At 43.5% G+C, this 25,745-nt stretch overlaps 1 protein-coding gene across 1 annotated transcript in view; it reads right to left on the bottom strand.

Annotated features, from left to right (window-relative positions):
* SLC44A1 (solute carrier family 44 member 1) overlaps positions 1-25,745 on the bottom strand; it is a 353,381-nt gene that overhangs the window by 195,732 nt on the left and 131,904 nt on the right. The gene's annotated exons all lie outside the window — the stretch shown is intronic.

The following is a 25,745-nucleotide window of genomic DNA, read 5'->3' as shown; positions in this document are numbered from 1 at the left end:
GTACAGGGAGCAGAATTCTTCCACCTTGCTGTTGCAGGGGGAGGCAAAGAGATCCACGTCCAGGGTTCCCCAGAGACAGAAGATCCGTTCTGCCACTGCCTGAGCCAGGGACCAATTGGGGTTGGAAGGCTTGACTCAGACCACATTTTCTGTCCTGGCAAGATACATGGCTCGTAGCAGCATGCTCTGAGACAGAGTCCATGACCAAATGTGAACAGCCACTTGACATAGGAGGAAGGATCTCATTCCTCCCTGCTTGTTGATGTACCATATCACCACTTGATTGTTCATCTGTATAAGGACCGCTTTTGTTGGATAGACTGTCTTTGAATGCCCACAGCACATAACGGATCGCTTGAAACTCCAAGAAGTTGATCTGGCACAACTTCCTGAGCAAACCACAAACCCTGTGTGTAGAGCCCCTCCTCATGGGCTTCCCAACCCAGGGCTGATGCATCCATGATAAGCACAACTTGGGTAGAGGGAGACTGAAAAGGAACCCCCTCCTCCAAATGGGGCAGACTCCCCCACCACAAGGAAGTCTGGAGGGGAGGAGTAATGAGGATGGGTTGCCTGCTGCCATTGGGACCGCAAAGTCCATTGAGCTCGGTGCATATGTAAGCGAGCCAAAGGAGTAACATGGCAAGTTGCAGCCCTGTGACCCAGAAGGCAGAGCATGTGGTGGACTGAGACCTGCCAGCTCCAGTGAACCTCTTTATCGGCGCCTGGCCTGAGCTGTGTCCAGCTGGGGGCCAATATAGCTCAATTTTGGTGGCGGAGTAAGATGGGACTTCGGGTAATTGATTAAAAAATCCAAGAACTCCAACATCCAAATGGTCAAGCGCAGGGACCGAAGTGCTCCTTCTTGGGTGGCACTCTTGACCAACCAATCGTCCAAGTAGGGGAACACCTGCACTCCCAGTTGGAGGTGGGCCCTCACTGCTGCCAGCCACTTGATGAAGACCTATAGGGTCAAGGCTAGGCCAAGTGGCAACACCCTGTACTGGTAATGCCACTCGCCCACAAGGAACTGAAGATACTTCCTATGAGCACAGAAGATCCCGATGTGGGCGTATGCATCTGAGATTGAGGGAGAAAAGCTAGTCCCCTCTTTGCAGGAGGGGAATCAGGGTGCCCAGAGAGACCATCCTGAACTTTTCTCTTCTCAGGAACTTGTTCAAGGCTCTCAGGTCCAAAATAGGGCAGAGTCTCCCTATTTTCTTTGGAATCAGGAAATAGTGAGAATAGAACCCCTGCCCTTGCTGCCGCAATGGAATGGGTTTGACCACCCTGGTCATTATGAAGGCAGAGAGCTTTGTCAAGAATATTTCCTGATGCGAGGACTGACCCCAAGAGAGACTCTCCCCTGTGCCCAAGGGGACATCCAGGAAGTTCAACCAATACCCTAGACAAACAAAGGACAGAACCCACTGGTCCGAGGTGATACTGGGCCAGCAGTCCACAAAGAACTGCAGCCGGCGAAGGTACCGTTGATTGGCATATGCTCCCTTGCAACCAGTCAAAACCCTGTAGCAGGGCTTGGCTGGGGTGACAGCTGAGGTCTGGGGGTTCGCTATCTGGAATGGCCCCTAGGAGCCCCTCATTGTGAACTGGTACGAGAGGCAGACGGATAATAGCTCCTCTGGCAATAAAAGAACCTCCTAAAGCCCCGTAGCAAGGACTTTCTGGCAGAGGATGCTAAAGGGTCTCATGGTGATCCTTCACCTGAGCCACAACATCTCTCACCTTATCACCAAAAAGGTTCTCACCAGTAAAAGGTAAGTCTGCGAGCTTCTCCCGGACCTCTGGACAGAGATCAGAGGCTCAGAGCCAGGCCATCCTGCAGGCACCAATGCCCGCTGCCACCATCCTAGCTGCTGTTTTAAACATGTTGTAGATGGAGCACATCTTGTGTTTGCCACATTCCAGGTCCTGCTGGCAACCATCAAGAAAGCGTCCTACTGTTGTTAGGGTAGGCGCTCAGACAACTCCTGAACCTGCTTCCAAAGATTCCGAGAATATTGTGTCATGTAGAGCTGACAGGATGCAATACAGGCAAATCAACATGGAACCCTGAAACACCTTCCTACCTAGCACAACCAGTATTCTATGCGTCCAATTCGGAAAAGTTAAGTCATGGGTATGGGAACATTTGGCATTTTTTTTTTTTTTTTTTTTAGAGCAGACTACCACAACTACCTGATGTGGAAGTTGCTGCCTTTCAAACCCCAAGGCCTACTGTACCAAGTAAACTGCATCAACCTTCCGATTCACCAAAGGCACTGAGATGGGATTAGGTGTGGAAAAATAGTGTTAAAAGGATTATAGTACAGCTAGTCCTGGGGGAATGCTACACTACCGTGTAGTGCAAAATTAGTGCAGAATTCCTCCACTACGCAGAATTGCCAAATTCTGTGCAAAAAATGGCGGAGGAGACCCCGGTATGCCATTCATGGTGAAGATGAAGGCCCTGGCGTGCCATGAACGGAGTGTGCGCCATTCCTGAAGATGAAGGCCCCTGCGAGAGTGAATGTGTGTAAAGTTGTGTGTGTGTGTGAGAGGAGGGGGAGGGGAGGGGTGTGCACTTGAGTTTGGTTGCCAGAGAGAGGGAGCCTACATGAGGAGATTGTGAAGGAGTATGTATGTGTGTGAGAGACTGGGAGCTAGTGTGTATGAAAAAGGGATCGTGTTTATGTGAGAGAGCGCCTGTGTGAAGGGATTGTGTGTGTGAGAGACATAGGTAGCCTATGTGAGGGTGTATTCATGAGAGAGACACATAGGTAGCCTGTGTGAGGGTATATGTATGAGAGAGAAAGGAAGTTTGTGTGGGTGTGTATGCAAGAGAGAGGGACCCTATATGAAGGGATGTGTGTGCGCGTGAGAGAGTGAGGGAGCCTGTATGAGGGTGTGTGCATGTGCACTAGAGAGAGGGAGCATGTGTGTGAGAGAGGGAGGGACAGAGGAAGCCTGTGTGAGGGGCAGTACTTAGAACAGGGTCAAACTCTCGGACTGGCAATAGAGTGGAAGGGGTTGAGCCTAAAGGTGGAGGGGACAGATACTGGCAGGTGGAGGAGCTGGGGCCTGAGAGAACAAAAAGGCCAGGGGAGTAGAAAGAGCGAGTGGAAGGGACACTCTTACAGTGAATTTCTAGGGAAATTCTGCTCAAAATATTACATACAAACATAGAAATGACGGCAGAAGAAGAGCAATAGGCCCATCCAGTCTGCTCAACAAGCTTTCACACTTATTTTCTCATACTTATCTGTTACTCCGACTGCTGAGTTCAGGGACCTTATTGGTAGCTTTTTTATTCTAATTTCCTTCCACCCCCACCATTGATGCAGAGAGCAGTGTTGGAGCTGATCAATGTGAAGTATAAGGCTTAATGTTTGAGGGTAATAACCGTTGTATCGAGCAAGTTACCCCGATGTTTGTATACTCATACTGCTCAGATCAATGCCTTGTTAGATGTTGGCTGGATGTAAATCCTATTTCTTCATTCCCCCTGCCGTTGAATGCATATCCAGCGCAGCTCATTGCTTCAAAGTGAAGTATCAGGCTTAATTTGTTAGGGGTAGTAACCGTTGCAATAAGCAAGCTACTCCCACGCTTATTTGTTTACCCAGACTGCAATTCAGTCCTTTGTTGTTGTCCGAATATAAATCCTCTTTTCTTCATGTCCCTGCCGTTGAAACAGTGAACTACACTGGATATGCTTTCCAAGTGAAGTAACAGGCTTAAATTGATTTGGGGTAGTAACCGCCGCAACAAGCAAGCTACTCCCACGCTTATTTGTTTACCCAGACTGTGCTACTTTGTTGGTTGTTGTCTGAATGAAATCCTCTTTTCCACATTTCCTCTTGCCATTGAAGCATAGAGCAATGTTGGAGTCTCATTAACCATGTGAATGTTTATTGAATATTTAAAATTCTACATCTTTAAGCAATAATTTTTTCTTTATTAATTTAAAATGTAATTAGTTAAAGACTGTCATGTAAATTGTGTTATTTTGACCAATATAAAGTTTTCAGAATTTTAAGTTTTTGTGCGCAGAATTCCCTCTGGTGTAAGTGCAGCCTACTGACAACACAAGTGTGAAAAGACAGAATGAACTGAGAACAATTAAGTTCATAGATGTCTGCCCTGTGCCTTGAAGCCACTGTCTCTATTCAGACCTAGTGTGATGGTATTAAGTTTGAGGAGAAACAATTCAGCAATTTCTAATTAGCATGGCCCTTTGAAGTTCTTTTGTAGAAGTATGGCAATCTTAAGATCAGACAGAGAACGTCCTGGAAAGCTGAACTCTCCTACTTGTTTTTGAATGTTGTCCATTTCTAATGTTAGATTCATTCCATTTATTCTTTTCTTTAGGGATTGACCTGTTTAACCTATGAAGACAGCAGAGGAACATCGATGGCAGGTGATAACATATTATATTGGTAGAAGAGCAGGTGAATAAGCCACGGGTTGTTGTAGTTGTTTTTGGGTGCTGTGGTGGTATCGCATAAACCGAGAAACCCCAGATGCCCCACAGTTTCTAACATCAACACCCTCACAATAGGTATGTCTGGCTACACGGACTCCACTCTCAGACTCTATGTTACTTTCTTGTTGCTACAGATTTTCTGAATAAGCTCCATTCTATTGGCTACCTCCCAGATAATACCATTCTGGCAACCATGGATGTTGAATCCTTTTATACCAAAATCCCCCACAACGATGGACTACAAGCCATTAAGAATATCATCCCAGATGCAGGGCCGGTGCAAGGGTATTTGGCACCCTAGGTAAACTTTACGGCCTTGCTCCCCCCGCCCATCACTGCCCCCCCCCCCCCCACATATAATTCAAAAGGTACAGTCTTCTGAGGTAAAAATATCACTTACGACATATATATTATATTTACAATGACAGATGTACTGCCAAACAGAAAACTCTGCAAAACAGACACTTGGAACCCATATGGCAACAGGGTTATTGTAATGCAATAGACCCTCAGAAAGCTAGGAACAAATTACATACCAAAACACAAACTGCTGTAGGATAAATGCCAGTGACCCTAAAACAAGGATGTGCATCATTGAACTTGAGGCCTGCTGCCGTGTACATAGACTGAACCAAAAGTACAGGCTTAAGCAACACAAAAATGGAGTCTTCAGCCATGTGATGATTTTGGCAACTTCATATGAGACTGAGTCACACAGAAGAGAAGAAGCTTCTATTGTTCTTCCATATCAAGCATGTCAGCATCTCACACAGAGAAAAAAAACCTTGGAGAAAAACTGTGCACATGTCCTTGGTAAAAACTTTGTATCCAGCAATGAGACCAGCTATGAATGGGTTTTGTTCGACTGATGAACTATGAACTCCATTAACCCACAATGGGAATATTGATATGCATCTGGACTCAGACAACTTGCATTCCACCAATCCTGTGTCTCTAGGTGGTGGTAATATTCAATTAGGACCACTATTGGATCCTATGGAATTGAATACGCAATTAAGTTTGGATCAGAGAAATTACACAGACTATGGCTTTTCCCCATGGATTACCCAAAAGCTTGGCTTTGAGAGCTTTGCTCACAGAACCGACTGTGCATTTCACTACATCTGTGAGTCTGCAAGCTAAAACTGAGTTCTGTACCCAGTACAGTCAGCCCTGTAATGTGGAAGCAGACAGTACTGTTTTTCCAATCATCCCTTTACAGACTAACAAACTAGGAAATCTTTACCCTATTTTGCCAATATATCTCATGGAGACATTCTGTCACTGCCATATGGGGCTTCGCTGGATTTCAGTGCATAGTGCTGAGACATATTTCTGACTTTTACAGAAGTGACCTGGATTGGATAAGGGTGACAACACTGGCTTAATTAACTTTCAGCTGGGTTAATTAGTTTGGCATTGCATAATTACCAAGTGCTAAGCTGGCTTAGCGATAACGCATACAAGTTCTGTTTATCTTCCATAACATTGCTTTGTGCTATGAAACTGGCAAACTATAATCAAAATAAAGAAAAGAAATATTTGTACAATATTAAACTTTGTAAACATTATACTGCTATAATAAAATAATTGTCTACCTTACAAGAGTGTACGCAACTGCTCTCTAAAACTAATGAATTCATATCATATGGTTATTAGATTGATTAAAAGAATTTAATCGTATAATATCCACACCTGATATTTCTTACACTGCTTGCACGAAAACAGTATCAACCCTACCTATGCAAAGGGAAAACTGCAAATATTACACTAGGCCCTAATACACCAATACACCTAGCCAAGCTGTTAAAGATCCCTACACAGAAACTACAGTCGCACACAGAGACCACTGACTTTCAACATATACAAACTGCAGACTCCAATAAACCAGACTCTGTATATAATGAAAAAAATGGAAAAAGAGAAACATAACCAATCCTTGTAAAATATCAAGCAGTAAATACAAATCGTCAATAGTAGCAAAGCCATACTAATAAAAGCTAGGGATGTGCAGAGCAAAATTTTATGTTCATATTTTTTATGTCCGAAAGGGGGTCCCACTTGCGGCCAATATGGACATAAAAAAAATCCAATGAGTTGGGTATATGTACATATGTGCAAAAAAAAAATTAAACCCCCTCACCCTCCTTAATCCCCCCCCCAGACTTACCACAACTCCCTGGTGATCGAGCGAGGAGTGAGGACGTCATTTCTGCAATCCTTGGCGAGAAGCATGTGACGTCGGTGGCACGTCGAGTGACGCAGCGTCACGTGATTCCCGGCTCGTTCGCGCCGGACGGCTCGTTCGGCCCAAAAAGAACTTTTGGCCAGCTTGGGGGGGCCTCCTGACCCCCCCAAGCTGGCCAAAAGTTCTTTTTGGGCCGAACGAGCCGTCCGGCACGAACGAGCCGGGAATCACGTGGCGCCGCGTCACTCAGACGCGACGTCACGTGATTCCCGGCAAGTTCGCGCCGGACGGCTCGTTCGGCCCAAAAAGAACTTTTGGCCAGCTTGGGGGGGCCTCCTGACCCCCTCAAGCTGGCCAAAAGTTCTTTTTGGGCCGAACGAGCCGTCCGGCGCGAACGAGCCGGGAATCACGTGACGTCGGCGTCACGTGATTCCCGGCTTGTTCGCGCCGAACGAGCCGTCCGGCGCGAACTTGCCGGGAATCACGTGACGTCGCGTCTGAGTGACGCGGCGCCACGTGATTCCCGGCTCGTTCGCGCCGGACGGCTCGTTCGGCCCAAAAAGAACTTTTGGCCAGCTTGGGGGGGTCAGGAGGCCCCCCCAAGCTGGCCAAAAGTTCTTTTTGGGCCGAACGAGCCGTCCGGCGCGAACGAGCCGGGAATCACGTGACGCCGGCGTCACTCGACGTGCCGCCGACGTCACATGCTTCTCGCCAAGGATTGCAGAAATGGCGTCCTCACTCCTCGCTCCATCACCAGGGAGTTGTGGTAAGTCGGGGGGGGGGGGATTAAGGAGGGTGAGGGGGTTTATATTTTTATTTTGGCTCAACAATCGCGATTTCCCACATATCGAACATATCTATGTTCGATATGTGGGAAATCCGATCGTTTATGTCGAATCAATTTTTTAAGTAAAAAAAAAATATGAGTTGCGTTTTACTAATGCGGTCAATCCGAATGCACACCCCTAATAAAAGCAAGTTTGCTTACCGTAAACGGTGTTTCTGTAGATAGCAGGATGAATTAGCCATGCTTTTGATGGGACTGTCTATCAAGGCCCAGGAGGCGGAGCTTTTCCAAAGCTGTATGCAGAGCTTTGCTCTGCGGCTGCGCGTGTGTTCCCGCGCAGGAAGACAGACTCTCCTGAGTCAGTAATTAAGCTATAGTATTTCGCTTAGTATTGACTGTCCAGGGAGGTGGGTGGGTTCGCATGGCTAATTCATCTTGCTATCTACGGAAACACCGTTTACGGTAAAAAACTTGCTTTTTCCTGTCGATAGCAGGGCTGAATTAGCCATGCTGTTGATGGAAGTCCCAAGCTCTCGAGCACGCCCTGTATGAATGTATTGGTTCGTTATAACATGGCATGATTGAATGTGGACAGTCAATTTCTGGTTATGGATTTAGTAACGTTTGTAAGACTGCTTGACCAAGTTTGGCATCTGCAGTAGCTTGATGATGAAGACAATAGTGAGAAGTAAACGTATGTAGAGAAGACCATGTGGCCGCTTTGCAAATATCCAGAAGAGGAACGTTTCTTAAGTAAGCTATTGCTGTGGAAACTGCACGCACTTGATGGGCGTTTGGTTGTGTAGATCAGTGGTCCCCAACCCTATCCTGGGGGCCCACAAGCCAGTCGGGTTTTCAGGAACTCCACAATGAATATACATGAGAGAAAATTTGCATGCACTGCCTTCAAAACATGCAAATTTTCTCTCATGCATATTCATTGTGGAGTTCCTGAAAACCCGACTGGCTGGTGGGCCCCCTGGACAGGGATGGGGACCACTGGTGTAGATAACAATGTCGTTCTTTTGATGACAGTATATATTACATTGAGCGATCCAACTTGAAAGTGTGCTTTGATACTGGTAGTCCTGGCACATTAGGATTAAAAGAGAGAAAAAGTTGAGAAGGTCTGGTATCTGACTGAGTTTTTTGTTTATAATATGCTAACGCTCTCTTACAGTCCAGCGTATGCAGTAGTTTGTCTCTTTTGGTGTGGTGTGGTTTTGGAAAGAATGTTGGAAGTTCAATGGTTTGATTTAAATGAAAGGCCAAAACCATCTTTGGGAGAAACGAAGGATGAGTTCGGAGCATCACCTTATGTTTGTAGAACTGGAGATATGGTGGATAATGAACCAAGGCCTGTAGTTCGCTAACTCTATGGGCGGAGGTCACCGCCACCAGAAAAAACACTTTCCAGGTGAGGTATTTAGAGTGTGCTGATTGCAATGGTTCAAAGGGAAATTTCATTAACTGCTCTAGCACTACGTTTAGATCCCAGGCTACTGGTGGTTTGGTGATCGGGGGCTGTAAGTGAGTAAGGCCCCTGACGAACTGTGACACCATCGGGTGTGAGGATATTGACAGATATTGATGTGGCTTGTGGAAAGCCGCTATAGCACTTACTTGAACGGTGCGGTAGATAGTCTAGAAGAACTTCTGGAGGACAGTCTGTAGGGCTTAGTTTGTGCGATTCACATCAATTGGAGTAACTCTTCCACTTTGCTCGATAGTTTTTTCTCGTGGATGGCTTTCTAGCCGCTAATATGATGTCCTGAACAGGAGATGAGATTCCCTGTTCCATCAGAGAGATCCTTTCAATCTCCACTCAGTGAGATTTAGAGAGGCATGCATCGGCTGTAGTAGTAAACCGTTTTCTTGAGAGAGTAGGTCGATGTGGTTTCCCAGGAGAATTGGGGACATGTTTGACATCGTGAGGAGATGCGAGTACCAGGGTTGCCGGGGCCACGCTGGTGCAATGAGAATGAGGTCTGCCGAACCCTGTATGCACTTCTGAATTGTGCGTGAGATGAGCGGAATCTGAGGAAATGCATACAGAAGGCCTTCCAACCATGAGATGAGGAAGGCATCCTGAGACAGCCTCAGATGACTGGGCAGGATCGAGCAAAATTGGTGTAACTTTCTGTTTTGTTCGGTGGCGAAAAGATCCACGTTTGGTATCCCCCCATTGATCAAAAATATTGTTCGTTATTTGTTGATTTAATTCCCACTCGTGTGGATGAAAGATCATGCTGAGTCTGTCCACTCGAGTGTTGGCTATGCCCAGGAGGTACGTTGCTTGTAATTGGATCGAATTGCTGTGAGCCTATTCCAGTATGATGATCAATTCCCTGCAGAGGCTCCAAGAACTGGACCCTCTTTGTTTGTTTATGTAGTACGTTGCCACCTGGTTGTCTGTATACACCATCACTCTCTTGCCCTTTAGATATGGGGCAAATGTCTTGAGGGCATTTCTTATCGCTCTCAGCTCTAGTAAGTTGATTTGGTAAGTTTGCTCCATCGGGGACCATTGACCTTGTGTGTCCAGGTGGTCTAGATGAGCTCCCCAACCCTTGTGCGAAGCGTCTGTTGTGAGTATTGCATTGTGAGGAGGGTTGACGAACAATGCCCCTTTGGTGAGGGTTCTTTTTTGAAGCCACCATTGTAAATCCCTCTTCATCTCTTGTGTCAAGGATATGATATGGGATAGAGGTTGTCTATGTTGAGACCACTGGGAATTTAGTCCCCACTGTAGTCTGCGCATGTGGAGATGGGTGTTTGGGACAGTGTAGATGGCCGCAGCCATGTTTCTCAGAATCGTGAGCACTAGATGAGCTGACTGTCATGATGTGGAACGAAGTTTGAGTAGGAGCATGCGAAAAAGAAACTGTCTTTCTTTTGGGAGGAAAGCTCTGGTGCTTGTTGCTACCAGTTGTGCCCTTATAAATTGGAGAGTTTGAGATGGGTTGAGTTGTGATTTTTTGTAATTGACTACAAGGCCTAACTGTTGTAAGGCAGTCTATTGTTTGTTAGAGATGTAGTCGTAGTATCTGCGGGTCTGAGGCTACGATGAGCCAATCAGAGATAAAATTATTTCCTTATGCCCTGTTTTCGTAAGTGGGCCACCACCACCGCCATGCATTTTGTGAAAACTCTGGGGGCTGACTATAGTGCGAAGGGGAGGACTTTGTATTGGTAATGTTTGCCATTGCATTGGAAGCAGAGGTATCGCCAGGAATCCGGATGCATCGGGATATGAGTGTAAGCATCTTTCAAATCCAGGGAACACAGCCAATCGTTGTACTGTAGAAGTGGTGGATCGATTTGAGAGATACCATCTTGAACTTTTCTTTCACCAAGTGCTTGTTCAAGTCCCTGAGATCCAGGATAGGGTGTAGTCCCCCCGATTTCTTGGGAATTAGGAAATAGGGGGAATAAAGCCCCCAATTGTAACGGGATGCAGGAATGGGTGTTATCGCTTTTTGGACACGAAGCTGAAATAGTTCTTTTTCCAGCTGTGCTTGGTTTGATCGGTTCCTTGTGAGATGGTACAGACGAGGGAGAGATGGTTTGGTTGAAAAGTTCAGCTGATATCCCCCCTTTATGATTTTTAACACCCAAAGATCTGTAGAGATTTTCGACCATGCTTGTAAAAAGCTGGTTAATCTGCCTCCAATGAAAGTGGGGTGTGGTGGTGGCCCGATTATCTTTAAAAAGACGACGCGGGTTTTGGGTTGTTATTTTGGGATTGCGTTTGCTGCCGCTGATTCCTAGGATGACCTCTTCGTTGTTGGTTTTGACGACTCTGAGGGCGTTGAACCTGTGAATATGAAGTCGTTCTGTACGATGGATAAGGCCTAAATGGACGCCTTTGATATGTTGGCCATCTATACTGGGGAAGATAACGGCAAGAGAGAGACGTATGTGGTGTAGGATTGGTTAAGGACTGTACTGCAACCAACTGTTCTTTGAGCTGCACTACCATTTCCTGAAGTCGGTCACCGAACAAATTATCCCCTGTGCAGGGGAGGTTTGTCAATTTTTCGTGGACGTCTTCATGAATAGCACTCGATCAGAGCCACGCTATTCTTCTGGCCGCAATTGCTGATGCAGATCTAGAAGTTGATTCAAATGATTCATAGTTCGTTCTAAGTAAATGTCTCGTGGTTTCCTCCATATCCAGTAAAGATTGAGGAGGAGCTGATGTTGTGTCCATAGATGGAAATAGGAGCTTTAGTTGCTGTACACACATGTACAAATATTGTACTATGTAAAATTGATGTTGGTTTATTCGAGCTGTCAGCATTGCAGATTGGAAACACTTTCTGGCAAAATCATCCAAATATTTGTGGTCCTTCCCTGGGGGAGCACTAGAATGTGTTTTTGTCCTTTTTGCTCTTTGGAGCGCAGATTCCACTACTATAGAGGCGTGTGGCAATTGAGGTGGTGAGTAGAATTTAGACTGCCTCATCTTAAATTTGAGATCAATTTTTCTCGAAATGGAAGGAATAGAAAGGTGGGTTTCCCAAGATTTCTGTAATAGTGAGTCCAGGATGAGATGTGATGGCAATGAAGTGGGTTCTGAGGGAAGATCAAAGATCTTTAAGATCCCTAAGGTCTCTCATCTTAGTCAGAAACCTTTTGAGTGGCGAGGTTTAATGTGGATCCCACTTTATCGAGGAACTTCAGGTAAGTAAGGTCCTCCGGCAGGGAGTATGGCTCCTGTGGCTCCTCCATTGGATCGGAGGGGTATCTTGTAGAATTTTCTGGAGAGGTGGGAAGGGTAGTGGGATATGGAAGTGGGTCTGCATGTGTATGCAGCCTAGGAGATGGAGAACTTATAGGAGGAGGAGGAGTGGATGGAATCTGTGATCGTATTGAAGAGGAGCAAGGTGGCTCAGATGGTAATTCCCGATTAGATGGTGGAGGCTACGGAAGTTGTAGACTCGATTGCAAGGAGGCAAACAGTCCTTTTAGAGCCATAGAGAGCTGAGTGATAGCCTGCTGTGCAACATTCGGCATTGCCGGTGTGATAGGGTTATGTGAAGGTAGGTCTTCAGGTGAACTTCTCCCACTCTTTAACGGATCTGGCAGTTGGATTGAGAGGTTACGTCCTCTGGATGCAGCAGATAGATCAGAGTACATTTGAACAGATGAGGATGATGATGATGAAGGAGATAGGGACTCAACATCACTCCATCTGTCTCGTGATTTGGAGAGAGAGTGTCGTCTTCTCTTAGCGTTTCTATCCGGTTGAGACGGAAGAAGAGGAGTAGATACCCCTTGATATGTAGGTGACAGAGTATTGTCACTAATATGATGTCGTTTAGACTTTCTTTTATATGGTTCATCACTATATCTATGGGAATGTAGTGATGATGGTGAAACGGAAGGCATAGGCTGTGGACCTATTGTTTTTTCCACTTGTTCTTGTTGTGGATGAGGTTTCTGTGGTGGTGCAGGAGTTTGTGGCTCCTGGAGGGAACTGTGCATAGATTTTCTATGTTCCCGTGCTTTATGTTGTATGTGGTGCGCCAAGCCCAACGCATGGTGTGTTTTCTCTGGGTTTAGAGACTTTTTTGTCGATAAATCTTGCATCAGCATCGAGTGTATCGGCATCGGGCACGGCGTTAGGTGCGTTGGCATCTAACTTGCTTCGGCACCGGTTGCGTCCGCGTTCAGTGCGCAGACTGTGAATGATGACGCTTCAAAGCTGTTTTAGTCGACGCGGAGTGCATCTGCATCTGATGCCCATGTTTCGACATTGGTTGTAGTGTTGGAGGCCGCACCGGATCTTTCGACGGTATAACAGACGAGGATTTTGACAGCCTGCTTACACTCTCACTTGCCTGCTCCTTCGATGGATTAAAGGGCCGTTCTGGTTTGTGGCCTTTTAGAGTGTGTTTAGGCATGGATACCACCAATGGGCCCACCGAGACTGCCCTTTTATTTATTTATTCGTTTTTATATACAGTCATTCGGTTTAGCCATCACAACAGTTTACAGAATCAAAACAACAATCAGATAAATTATACATAGTTGTAAAATAAGAAAACAATAACAATAGTGAAATGATAGGTAGAGGAGGATAGTGGGGTGAAAGAGGGGGAGAAGGGAAAGATGTAAAAAGGAAAGTAACAAAAATAGTATTAATTCATCTTAAAGGAGGGCTTCATATTAAATTTCTGAAATTGTAATACTTAAGGTTGATGCCAGTTGTAATTACTGTTTTTTCTTGTTTGGGTTTGAATGGTTGAATTGATTGTAGAAGGATTGTTGTTAAAGATGATCATTGATGTAGACTTTTAGTCAGAGCAGCCTGATTCAACGCCGGTCCCGGCGAAGAGTGCGCTTTGGAGGGGGGCACATACGGTTCCGGAGGACCCCCTAAGATATTCCATTTTTTCAGCCCTGAGCCGTCTGGCTCTGGGCGACATCTTGCCGCAATGGGAGCAATCCTGTTGCTTGTGGTCTGGGCCCAGACACACACAGCACTGTGAATGTCCGTCCGTGACGGACATTATTTTTCCACACGAACAGGGTTTAAACCCTGGTGAACGTGGCGTATTCCCTTTTTTGGTTTTGTCTCTCGTTATATATTTGTTGTTTTTTTTTTTTGTTTTTGTTTTGTGAGGAGAGTAAGTGCTCAGTGTGTGATCCCGTGCGCAGAAGAGACAGACTGAGGAGAGTGTCTTCCTGTGCGGGAACACACGCGCAGCCGCAGAGCAAAGCTCTGCATACAGCTTTGGAAAAGCTCCACCTCCTGGGCCTTGATAGACAGTCCCATCAACAGCATGGCTAATTCAGCCCTATCGACGAGAAAAAAAGAATATTTTAAAACTGATAAATAGAATATCATCCAATAATTAAAACTTATAAATATTTTCCAAACACTAATAAAATATTATAAAACAGCAGAAGCATCAAATAACTTGCAATAATTAAAAATAAAGATTTAAAAAATCCCCTGCTCTCCATACCTGGGTACTTTTGATTTGCAGATCTGAAATTGTCATGGATTAGCAGGAGAAGGAGGGTTGCTACACATGAACTTTCTCCTCTCTCTCTCTCTCATATACACATTGCTGCTCTCACTCACACATATTTACACGCTCACATACATACACTTGCTTTCATAGACACACGTTTACATACACAACCCTCTGCTCCCACTCACATATATACACCCGCTTGTTTACTCACAAATATGTGCTCACTCACATATAAACCATTTTCTCTCTCACACACTCCTGTTCTCTTGCTCACACACACATACATCTGCTTTCTTGTTCATAGAAACATGCTCATGAGAACCTGCTTTCTTACTACATGTTTTCACACACACACGTGCATGCTACTTCTTTTAAGTCACACACATTCCCCTCTCTCACTCATTCACGTTTTTCTCCCCGCTGAAACTTGGAAGCATCAGTAGCATCCTCCTCCTCCTTCAATCACCCCATCCACGGGACAATTCCTTTTTCAGGCCAGGTTGGAGGAATCCTACTTTGGCTTCTTGCTCCTTTGCTGCATTTTTCCTTCAGGCTGTAGAGGGGTGGGGAAAGATTCTATTTGACCTCCTGTTCCTTCATACCGTGCTGTTCCTTCAGGCTGTGGGGGCAGGGGCTGACCGTTCTTTTAGGCTACCCTGCTACATCAGGCGGTAGGGACAGGGGCCAACCCTACTCTGGCCTCTTGCTCCTTCCTGCCATGCTGCATCTTCAGGACGCAGGTATGGGGGACAGGCTCTACTCTGGCCTCCAGCTTCCTCTCATGGTGCGGGTTGCACTGCTCTTTGGATCTGATGCTATAACCTAACTCTCCTCCCAGACTGCTAACAACCCTCCTGACAGCGGACAAGGGACACTACGTCTTCTTCTGGGCTGGCACTATATGAAAAAGACTACATGCCTTCGCTGCTGCCGCCACCCCTCACAGCCATGGTGCTCTAGGTGGCAGCCTAATCCGCCTAGTACTTCCACTGGCCCTGCCCAGATGCCTCCACAGCTGACCTGGCCAACAAACTTTGCCATTTTTAATGGCATAGTCTCACCATTAAGCCCATCAGGATGTAAAGTAAGTGGAGCTCTTTTTTATGACTTTACTATTTTGGATCTGGCAAGTGTTTTTCATGGTACTATTTTTTGATTGGTTTAGGTTTCACCATGTAATTGGCTTTTTTGTGTTTTTAAGAGCAGCTTTAGGCATGCGCGACATCTTACTCATTCTCCGATTGACCCCTAAGATGCAGTGAATACATGTTCAAAGAAGGTTCAATGAGAATCTGAATAGCAGTTTGGTTTTTTTTTTGTTTGGGTGCTGCTTTGAATTTTTGTTTTTGAGTTCTTTACTTATATTTTTGATAGTTTGCCGACTAGCATCAAATGGGTCAAAACTTTCCAGTGGGGTTTATATGATACACCAATAAACCTTATGCCATTGTAATTAGTAAGTATTATCAAACCCACATATGTTTGATAGTTTGCTTTATGGTAGCACATGACGACTTATTTTATAGATTGATACTGGAAAAAAATTACAACTGCCTACATTATGCAACAGACATCTCAATGGCTAACTTAAAAGTGTTTATTTATTGAGATAATTCTTCATAACATTCCCCTGATGAAGTCATTCAGTTGGTGAAACAAGGGACCCTTATAGGGGCATCTAATTGGTCTAACTGGTCTATAGGAGTATTTTCTAATTGTATAAGTGGTTTTAATATATGTAGGCTATTTTATTTTGGTTCACATATATGAGGTCACGTATCATATGTGGTTGGATGTCTTATTTAAAATATTTCTTTTCCACACCCTCCAAATGTTTGGGGTGGCATACATATTAATATATATATAATATTAAAAACATAGAACATTAAACAATCCATAAAAAATTATAACATGTTAAAGAGCAGAATACACATGCAGTGCTGCAAACTGATGACAGAACTGAGCGACTGTTACTAGACATTTTCTTCAAAAGCTTGCTTAAACAAGTACATTTTTAAAGCCCTCAAACATTTGATATCTTGTATATTCCAGACAGAGGTAGGGAGGGAATTCCAAAGTATGGACCTAGCAGATGAGAAAGTTTTTTTCTGATGTTTTGGACAGATGTACCAATTTCAAGGATGGGATATCCAATAAGCCTTAATTCGAGGACCACAAGGTCCCAACAGGACCGTATGTTTTAAGAGTTGAATCTATCCAGGGAGCAGAAGTAGTGTTCAATAAGGTTATGAATTATAATAGCCAGTGTATAAGCAATCAATGAGGCAACTGCACTATTGGTGACATGATCATAGACGTTTGAATCTGATAAAAAGCAGGGTATTGTCAGGAAGTCTAGTGTATAAAGAATTGCAGTAATTTAATCCAGTAATAATAATACAAATCTGTATGAAAAACTGAAGGATTAAGCAATGGTTTACAATGGCACAGTAATCACAGTTTCACCAAGGAGGCTCTTACAACTGATTTAACATTGACCTCATTAATAGGGAAGTATCTATGAAGACTCCTAGATTCCAAATGGATTGTGATATTGGAATACTATAGCAATCAAATCCAAAATTCTCTTACTATATAGTCCCACGATTGAAACAATCTATAACTAGAACACGTGGTATTGGGAACTTTATCAATTTACAATGCTGTATATGATGATACTTATATATATTTAAAATGTAAATTTAAGGACCATCATACCACCCATGGTGCTCACAAGTTAGAACTTGTATCTCATGCACTTTGGGTCACTTTTAATCATTGGTCCAAATCGGCTAGCATCCAAGACTTCAGTATTCGAATTTTTTTGTTTTTTGTTTTTTAACGTTATGTATTAAAAAGTATCAACTTCCCTTGTAGCTGTCTGGGTCAATCGTCCGACGCGCGCGTTTCGCAACACTGCTGCTTCAGAGTCATCAGTTTAAACTCTCCTGATCCACCACTCCCCTTCCGATTCATTAACGGGGATATAGACAGGTCTTCAACGTGCTAATTTGTGCGAAAAACTTGAGCGATGCTGCAGGTCCGTCAATTTTTCAGACCAGACGCCATTTCCCATCATGCACACATTATCCAGAGTTTATTACATCATTTTCTGATGCAATGCAGTTCTACTGCTATGCTGCTGCTGAGTAAGCTGACGTCAGCAGTGTACTATATGAAGCCCAGTCAGAAAGGGTGAGCATTTGAAATATTCCAGACTTCGTGGGATACAGTTTAAACTACTGTTGCATAAAACTGTTTCTATTTTATCCATTTAGGTAAATTAATTACAGAATACTAATGCCTTGAAAGTGTGTTAATACCGTGGACAATTTCTGTTATATTTGTGGGGAAGTGACATTTGCTAAGCAGAAGAAAAGTATAACTTCTCAAGTGAAGACGGCATATCATCTTTATTTCGGATGCAAGATTGGCGACCAAGACAAGCCTTGGGCGCCGCATATATGCTGTGCTACATGTGCAACACAGCTTTCACAGTGGTTGAATGGCACAAGACCATCAATGCCGTTTGCAGTCCCCAAGGTGTGGAGATGCAGTCCTCCGCAGAGATGCTCCCGAACAGTTGTACAAGAGACAAGCAAAGAAATCTAAGACGTAGTCTATGACTTCATTTTTCAAACTGTATTAACCGTAGGTCTCCTACTATTGGCATACAGTTCAAGATGTAATTATATTATTGCATATTACAAAAAAACTAGAGCCAATTTTGCATTTTCACAGTCACATTCATGTTTAGCACATGGAAATTTATAAGAATTGACCAATTTAATTTATGTAACATCCCTAGCTACAGGCTTCCCTTAACAGAAAAAAGGAAGACAAACAAGTGCCCATAGGGACATTTTTTCTTGGCAACAAGCCTTTTTTGTATTTTATTTTTATCCTTAAGCGCTAGGAGGGAAAAGAACTGGATTCTACCCTCAAATAAATTCTAGACTAGTTAAACCTACTGGTGCATCAGCCATCCCTATCCAAACAGTAGTGAGATGTGAATGTGTGAAGAGAAAGCCACATCGTAGCTTTGCGGATCTCCTCCAGGGGGGGGGGACTGATCACAGTTGAGCCATCGCTGCTGCCATGGCTTGGACGGAGTGAGCCTTGACAAGGCCCATCAGATTCAGCCCCGCTTGGGTATAAGAGAAGGAAATGCAATCTGCTAGCCAGTTAGAAATAGTCTGTTTGGCAATGGTAATCCCAAGCTTGAGTCAAAAGAAACAAAAAAGCTGGGTGGACTTCCTATGGGTTTCAATCTGCTTCATGGAGAAGGCCAAGGCTCTTTTGTGGTCCAAACTGTGCAATGCTTGCTCACCTGGGGGACAGGTAGCCTGAGAAAACAAAATGTTGGCAGGATGATCGACTGATTAAAATGGAAATCCAACACCACCTTAGACAGAAACTTAGGATGGGTGCTTAAGTCCACCCTAACATGATAAAATCTTGTATAAGGTACATAAGTTACTAGAGCTTGGAGCTCACTGACCCTGTGCGCTAAAGTGACCGCCACCAAAATCACAACATTCCAAGTCAGGTAGTTCAGGTCCCAAGAGGGCAGTGTCTCAAAGGGAGCTTTCTTCAGCTGGGATAGAGCCACATTGATGAGGCCTGATAGGAGGCTTCAAATGAAACAGGATCCATATAAAACAGACAACTAAAGGCAGCACAGAGATGGGTTTACCTTCTACATGGTGATAGTAGGCTCCAATCACACTTAAGGTGAACTCTTACACAATTGGACTTGAGAACAGACTCCAACAAATGTAAAAGGTAATAGAGCAGTTTTTGAGTGCAACAGGAGAAAAGATCTAAGGCCTTCTGCTGACAATACATGGCAAACCTCCTCCACTTAAACCCATAGGCTTTTCTAATGGAATCATTTCCTGAACCTAAAAGAACATGAGACATCAGATAACTCAAGGGGATACCAAAGTCAACTTCTCAAAATCCAAGTAGTGAGCGACAGAGATTTGACATGGAATGTTACAACCTACCTTCATCCTGAGTGATGTTATCCAGGAAAGTTTCCAGTCTGATTGATTCCCTGATGAACATCTCCCGCAGGAGTGGGAACCAAATCAGTCTTGGCCATAAGGTGGTTATGAGAATCATTGTGCCCCCATTGTCTTTCAGTTTCAAGAGTGTCTTCACTACTAGAGGGTTTGGAAGATGTACATACAGCAGTCCTCTGCCCCAATCCAGAACAAAGGCAAACAGGGTTACTTTGCCATGCGCCCACTGCCTAGAACAGACAGGTGGGAATTGCTTGTTCTGAGAGGACACAAACAGATCCACCACTAGTGTGCCCCAACAGCAGAAAATCTGATTTGCTGCCCTTAAGCCAAGGGATCACTTGTGGGATTGCAGGGAAGAACTCTGTCTGTGAAAACCTTCTCCATTCCAGTTAGTTGTGTAGCTCTGAGTACCATCCCCTGAGAGATAACCCAGTCCCCAGCTGGATGGCCTCCTGACAAAGCATATACCTCCCTACTTGTTAATATAATACATCGCCACATGGTTATCTGTCTGAACAAGAATAACATTTTTGGATAACTTATCTCTCAAAGACTTTAGAGCATACTGGATTGCCTGGAGCTCCAGGATGTTTATTTGATATAACTTTTCCTGGGTGCATAGCCCAACTACATGAGCTCCCAACCCCAGGTTGGACGCAACCATCATAAGGACAAATTGGATTGAAGAAATCTGGAAGGGGATTTCTCTGATCAGATTGAAGTTGTCCTGCCACCAGGGAGTTCTTGAGCAGTTGAGTGATCTGGATGCTGTCCCATAGATCTTGACTAGCCTACAGCCACTGAGGCTACAAAGTCCATTGGGCTCTTTTCAACTGAAGATGCACCATGCAATGATATGTACCATTGAGCCCATGAAGCCAAACAGCCTCAACATGTGCCATGCTGTTGTCTACTGACTCATCCGAATATCTTCTGCCATGGACAATCTGACATCACTTGGAAACCTTCTGTTGCAGAAGAAAGGTTTTTGCCCAAGTCATGTCTAGCAAAATTACTGATAAGTTCCAGTTGAGATGATGGGCTCAAATGAAATATGGAGTAGTTGACAATAAACTGTAGCAACTCCAATCATCCCTAGAGCCCTTTTTAAATATTAGAGTTACATTGGCCGCTCTCCAGTAGTCAGGTAGAATGGATGATTTTAATGATAGGTTACAAATTACTAGCAATAGGTCTGAATTTCATTTTTTAGTTTGTTTAGAACCCTGGCATATATACCATCTGGTCTGGGCGATTTGCTACTCTTCAGTTTGTAAATCTGGCCGTGATTTGGTTTAGTTTATCTGAATCATCACCCTTGGGAATGGTTATCTCCCCAAAACCCTCATTAAGAAACAGGATTTTTTTTTTTTTTAAAGTTTTATTATGAGTTTTTGCCTCTATGACCAGTTTCTTTTCAAATTCTTATCAATATTTTACATTGAACTTGCCAATGCTTATGCTTTTCCTCTTTTCCTCAGATGGATCCTTCTTCCAATTTTTAAAGGAAGTTCTTTTGGCTAAAATAGTCTTTCACTTCACCTTTTAACCATGCTGGCAATTGTTTGGCCTTCCTTCCACCTTTCATAATGCTTTTAATACATCTGGATTGTGCTTCTAAGACAGTATTTGTAAAGAACGTCTATACCTGTTGTACACTCAATCTTTGTAGCTGCACCTTTCAGTTTTTTCCTATTTTCCTTATTTTATCAAAGTCTTCCTTTTGAAAGTTTAGTGCTAGAGCTGTAGATGTATTTATTGTCCCTCTTACAGTTATTAATTCAAATTTGTTCATGTTATAATCACTACTGCAAGTGGCCCCATCACCATTACCTCTTACCAAATCCTGTGTTCCACTAAGAATTTGATCTAAAATAGCTCCCCCTTTCATCACTTCCTGAGCCAATTGGTCCATGAAGCAATGATTTATTCCATCCAGGAACTTTACCTCTCTAATATGTCCTAATGTTCATTTACTCAGCCAACATTGGGGCAATTGAAATCTCCCATTTTTACTGCACTGCCAAATTGGTTAGCTTTTTTTAATTTCTCTTAGCATTTCATAATCTATCATTATTTTGGCCAGGTGGATGTATTATATCTCCATTGTTATACTCTTTCCCAAACACACATGAGATTTCTACTCATAAGATTCTACTGTACATTTAGTCTCTTGCAGGATCTTTATCCTGTTGGACTCTATGTCATCCTGGACATAAAGTGCCACTACACGATCAAGTTGATCCTCTATAACATTGCAATATAATTTGTACCCTGGTACAGCACTATCCCATTGGTTATCCTCCTTTCACCATGTATCTGATATGCCAATTATGTCTACCTCTTCATTTACCGCTATATACTACTCTCCCATCTTACTTCTTAGACTTCTGGCATTAACATACAAACAAAAGCACACTTTGACATGTCCGTATTAACAACCTGCGTTTAAGTTGATAGGAATAATTTGGAATATTTTAGCTCAGGTGATTTTTTACTTAAATGTACATGGACTACTTTTGCTTTTATTGGAATCTCACTGTTGGGATGCCCTAACTCTCCTGCTTCATTAGTGTCTTTCAAAGTTACCTCCTACTGAACCATGTGCTGCTGAGCAACTGTCAGCTTTCCCTCTTGTTCTAGTTTAAATGTTGAACTATTGGGATTCATGTGATGTGGTGGGCTTAGCTGGTTGCACCATGCTGAGTTATGGGTGCCATCACTACTTTCTTTTGAGATTTTCAATACTTCGAGGAAATATTTGAGCGCTTATTGGGGTCAGGAGTAGTAGACCCCGAATAACTACCAGAGGAATAGCCACCAGTGGATTCACATGATAATGGCATTCAGAGCGGTAAAGCGAGAGAAAGATTAAAGCCTGCCTCCCCCAAGATGGCCGACTGCTCAGGTGCTGGATCTGCAAACCTTGATGCTGCCTTAGTCATTAAACTAATGGATGTGGTAGTCTCAGCTCTAGATGACCGGCTTGCACATATTTCTATCCAGATCGAGGAGTTGAAATCTTTGTTGTATGAGCTTGCCCCGCTCTTGGATCAGGTGGAAGGTCGATTGTAGATGGTGGAGGATGACATCCTACAACTAGAAAACTGGGTACATGTCTTAGAACGAGAAATGCACGAGAAAACATTAAAAACAGATAATTTAGAAAACCGAGCCAGGTGGTCTAACCTGCAATTTGTAGGAATAGCAGAATATGTTGACACTGCGGAAGTGAGCACTTTCCTGGAGGGCTGGCTTCTGGAGGAGATAGGCCTACAAGAGTTGAAGGGGAAAACGATTTTGAAAGCGCTCACCACCTGGGGCCTAAAAGGCAGGAGCAAGCTCGACCTAGAGTGATGATTGCAAAGTTATTGCATTATACATACAAAGGTATGATTCTAAGAGCCTTTTACAAGAAGAAGCAATTGAGGTATAAGGAGCAGAGGGTACTTATATTTCAGGATTCTTCTAATCTGGTGATGATGCAACAGCGAGCGTTCTCTCCCATATGCGCTAAATAAGTACAACATAACATTCGATGATTCTGCGCATCTGGCATCAAGGGGCCAGGCATGACTTTCAGGAGATGGAAGAAGTTAAGAATTATAATCATCAACTAATTTCCTCTGAATGATTAAAGACATCAACATCTTTACCCGCTTGAACTAAGAAAATGGCTGACAAAGTGATTTCGAGTTATAATTTCTATGGTTGGACCTTATCCATATTTTTGATTCTGTGTTAACATACTATGGGAGATGGCGCAGATCAGCAGTGTTTATAATCCACTGAATTTACCTGATACGCCTGCTGGCTTGCTATGAAAGACTTACGATCCGATGGAATACAATAGAATGACACCATGTGAGCAGGCGGGCATGGTAATCTGCTCATTTACAAGGGACAGGATAATCAAACAAAGACCCTGCACTTTTGGACAGTCTTTCACCTAAAGTGTCGTTGGACGTCGGACAGCTTATTGAGGAGATGATAAGTGACTACTTAGCCCTTAGGATTTCATGAACCGATGGTAGACTATTCAATAGTTAAGATGTTCATTATTTGCTGATGGGTTATCAGTGGGCAACAAAGCGGAGTCCTTCTGGATTGTAATAGATTCAAGCTCCATGCTCACTATCTTCAGAAACTTTTGAATGCCCGACTCTTTCAATTTGAAGATCTGACTATGGGTCACAATTTTATATTTATTTATTTATTTATTATTTTTGTTATACCGAGTTTCATGATAGGGATCACATCAACCCGGTTTACAAATAACAATGTGTGCAAAGTATAGCGTAACGTAATACAAATTTCCAATAAAAATTTGAACTTTAAATACAGAGAATCAATTGAAAGGTGTGAGAAAGTTACAATGAAACAGGGGAAATAAACTTGGAACTGGAAGAGGGGAGAGAGGTTAAACAATGCAATATTTACATTTAATACAATTCAGAGTAAGTAAATAAGCCTATTTGAGAGAGTGTGACGGTACATAAATATGAGCGATAATATAAATAAGAGAATAAATATGACATTGTAGTGAATGGTGATGATATGATAAAACTCAAAAGGTAATAGTGAGAAGTTTGTGATGGGAGGATTCTTATTTGGGTCCAGGTGTTATATATGGAAGTAATCATAGATCCCTAACTTCAATGTGGCAGACTAATCACTGGATTTCCTGATGTCCCATGTAAGGGGAGTGCGACCACTCAAGCTTGGACAATAATAAGGATGCAAAATCGTGTCACATTTGGAGAAATATCATGATTACAACTGACCGCACCTGAGCTCCATACGTTGTGGATGGGGCAGGTCACGTAATAATAGAGCTGAGGACAAACACTAAGGGACATAACTATAGTAGGAATGGTGAAGGTGAGGCAGCATCCAAACATGACTGACTGAATGATTCCTTGCCTAATATTAGACGATGGTTCTGGTATTGGAAGTTCTGGAAGGGAAGGGGGGGGGGGAGAATGGGTAACTGTGGGGAAGAGAATTCCAAGTCTCCTAAGCTGGGAATGGATGGTCTTGAACTTGATCAATGTAAGGAAGTTTCAAATTGTTAATATGGGCAATTGGTCGAAGTGGGACACACACCCCTTTTGTTTTAGGGGAGATAGAGCATTCCCTTTTTTAAATTTATGCCCTCTTATGTTCTCATGAGGGGTGGGGGGCTCTGTAAATTTATATCTTGGAATGTGGCTTGATTAGGCTCATAACATAACATAACACTTGCCATACTGGGTCAGACCAAAGGTCCATCAAGCCCAGTATCCTGTTTCCAACAGTGGCCAAGCCAGGACACATGTACCTGGCAGGATCCCAAGGAGCAGATAGAGTCCAAGTTGCTTATCCCAAGAATAAGCAGTGGATTTTTGCAACTCTCTCAATTGTTAATGGACTTTTCCTCCAGGACCCTTATCCAAACCTTCTCCAAAATCACCTACACTAATAGCCCTCACATCACCTGACAACGAATTCCCGAGCCTAACTATGCACTGAGCAAAAAGATATCTCTTCTTATTAGTTTAAATATATTACCTTGTAACTTCATTAGTGTCCCCCTGGTCTTTATACTTTTCTAAAGAGTAAATAACTGATTAACATTTACTTGTTCCATTCTGCTCATTTTATAGACTTCTATCATATCGCCTCCTCTCCTCCCATCAAAAGAGAAAAGATGCTCTCCTGCCTACAATGAGAGAAATGTCAGGTGGCATTTTTACAGGAGACGCACATGACAGTGAGGGAACACGATAAACTTCGGAGGCATTGGGTTGCACAAGTATATGTGGTACAGGGAACATCTAAGAAGTGTGGGGTGGTAATGTTGTTCCATAGGTCAGTCTCATTTCAGGTTTCGCACACAAGCATAGACCCTCAGAAAAAATATGTTGCTATTAGTGGGCTTCTTTTTGGGACACCAGTGCGGTTGGCTTCGATTTATGTTCGCAACCGCTATGATCATGAGATTTTCACCAAAATAGTGTCCGTACTATCTTCCCTGGGGTCAGCTTCTTTAATAATAGGAGGAAACTTTAACTGCATTGTAGATGGACGTTTAGACAGGCAGCCTCCACCACTTCCATATTGAGGTCCCATAAAGGAATACCCTTTCCATGTGAAAAGCTTTATGCTCTGGATACCTGGCACACCCTACATCCTGGAGAAGTAGGTTTTTCCCATATAGCCAGGGCCCACGCCACTCAAATGAGATTGACTATATACTTATATCCAAATCTCTGTTTCTGAGACT

Source organism: Rhinatrema bivittatum, chromosome 1 (genome assembly GCF_901001135.1).
Source record: "Rhinatrema bivittatum chromosome 1, aRhiBiv1.1, whole genome shotgun sequence".
Classification (NCBI taxonomy): domain Eukaryota; kingdom Metazoa; phylum Chordata; class Amphibia; order Gymnophiona; family Rhinatrematidae; genus Rhinatrema; species Rhinatrema bivittatum.
The sequence above is the reverse complement of the archived record's forward strand: the minus strand, read 5'-3'. Positions and strand labels throughout refer to the sequence as shown.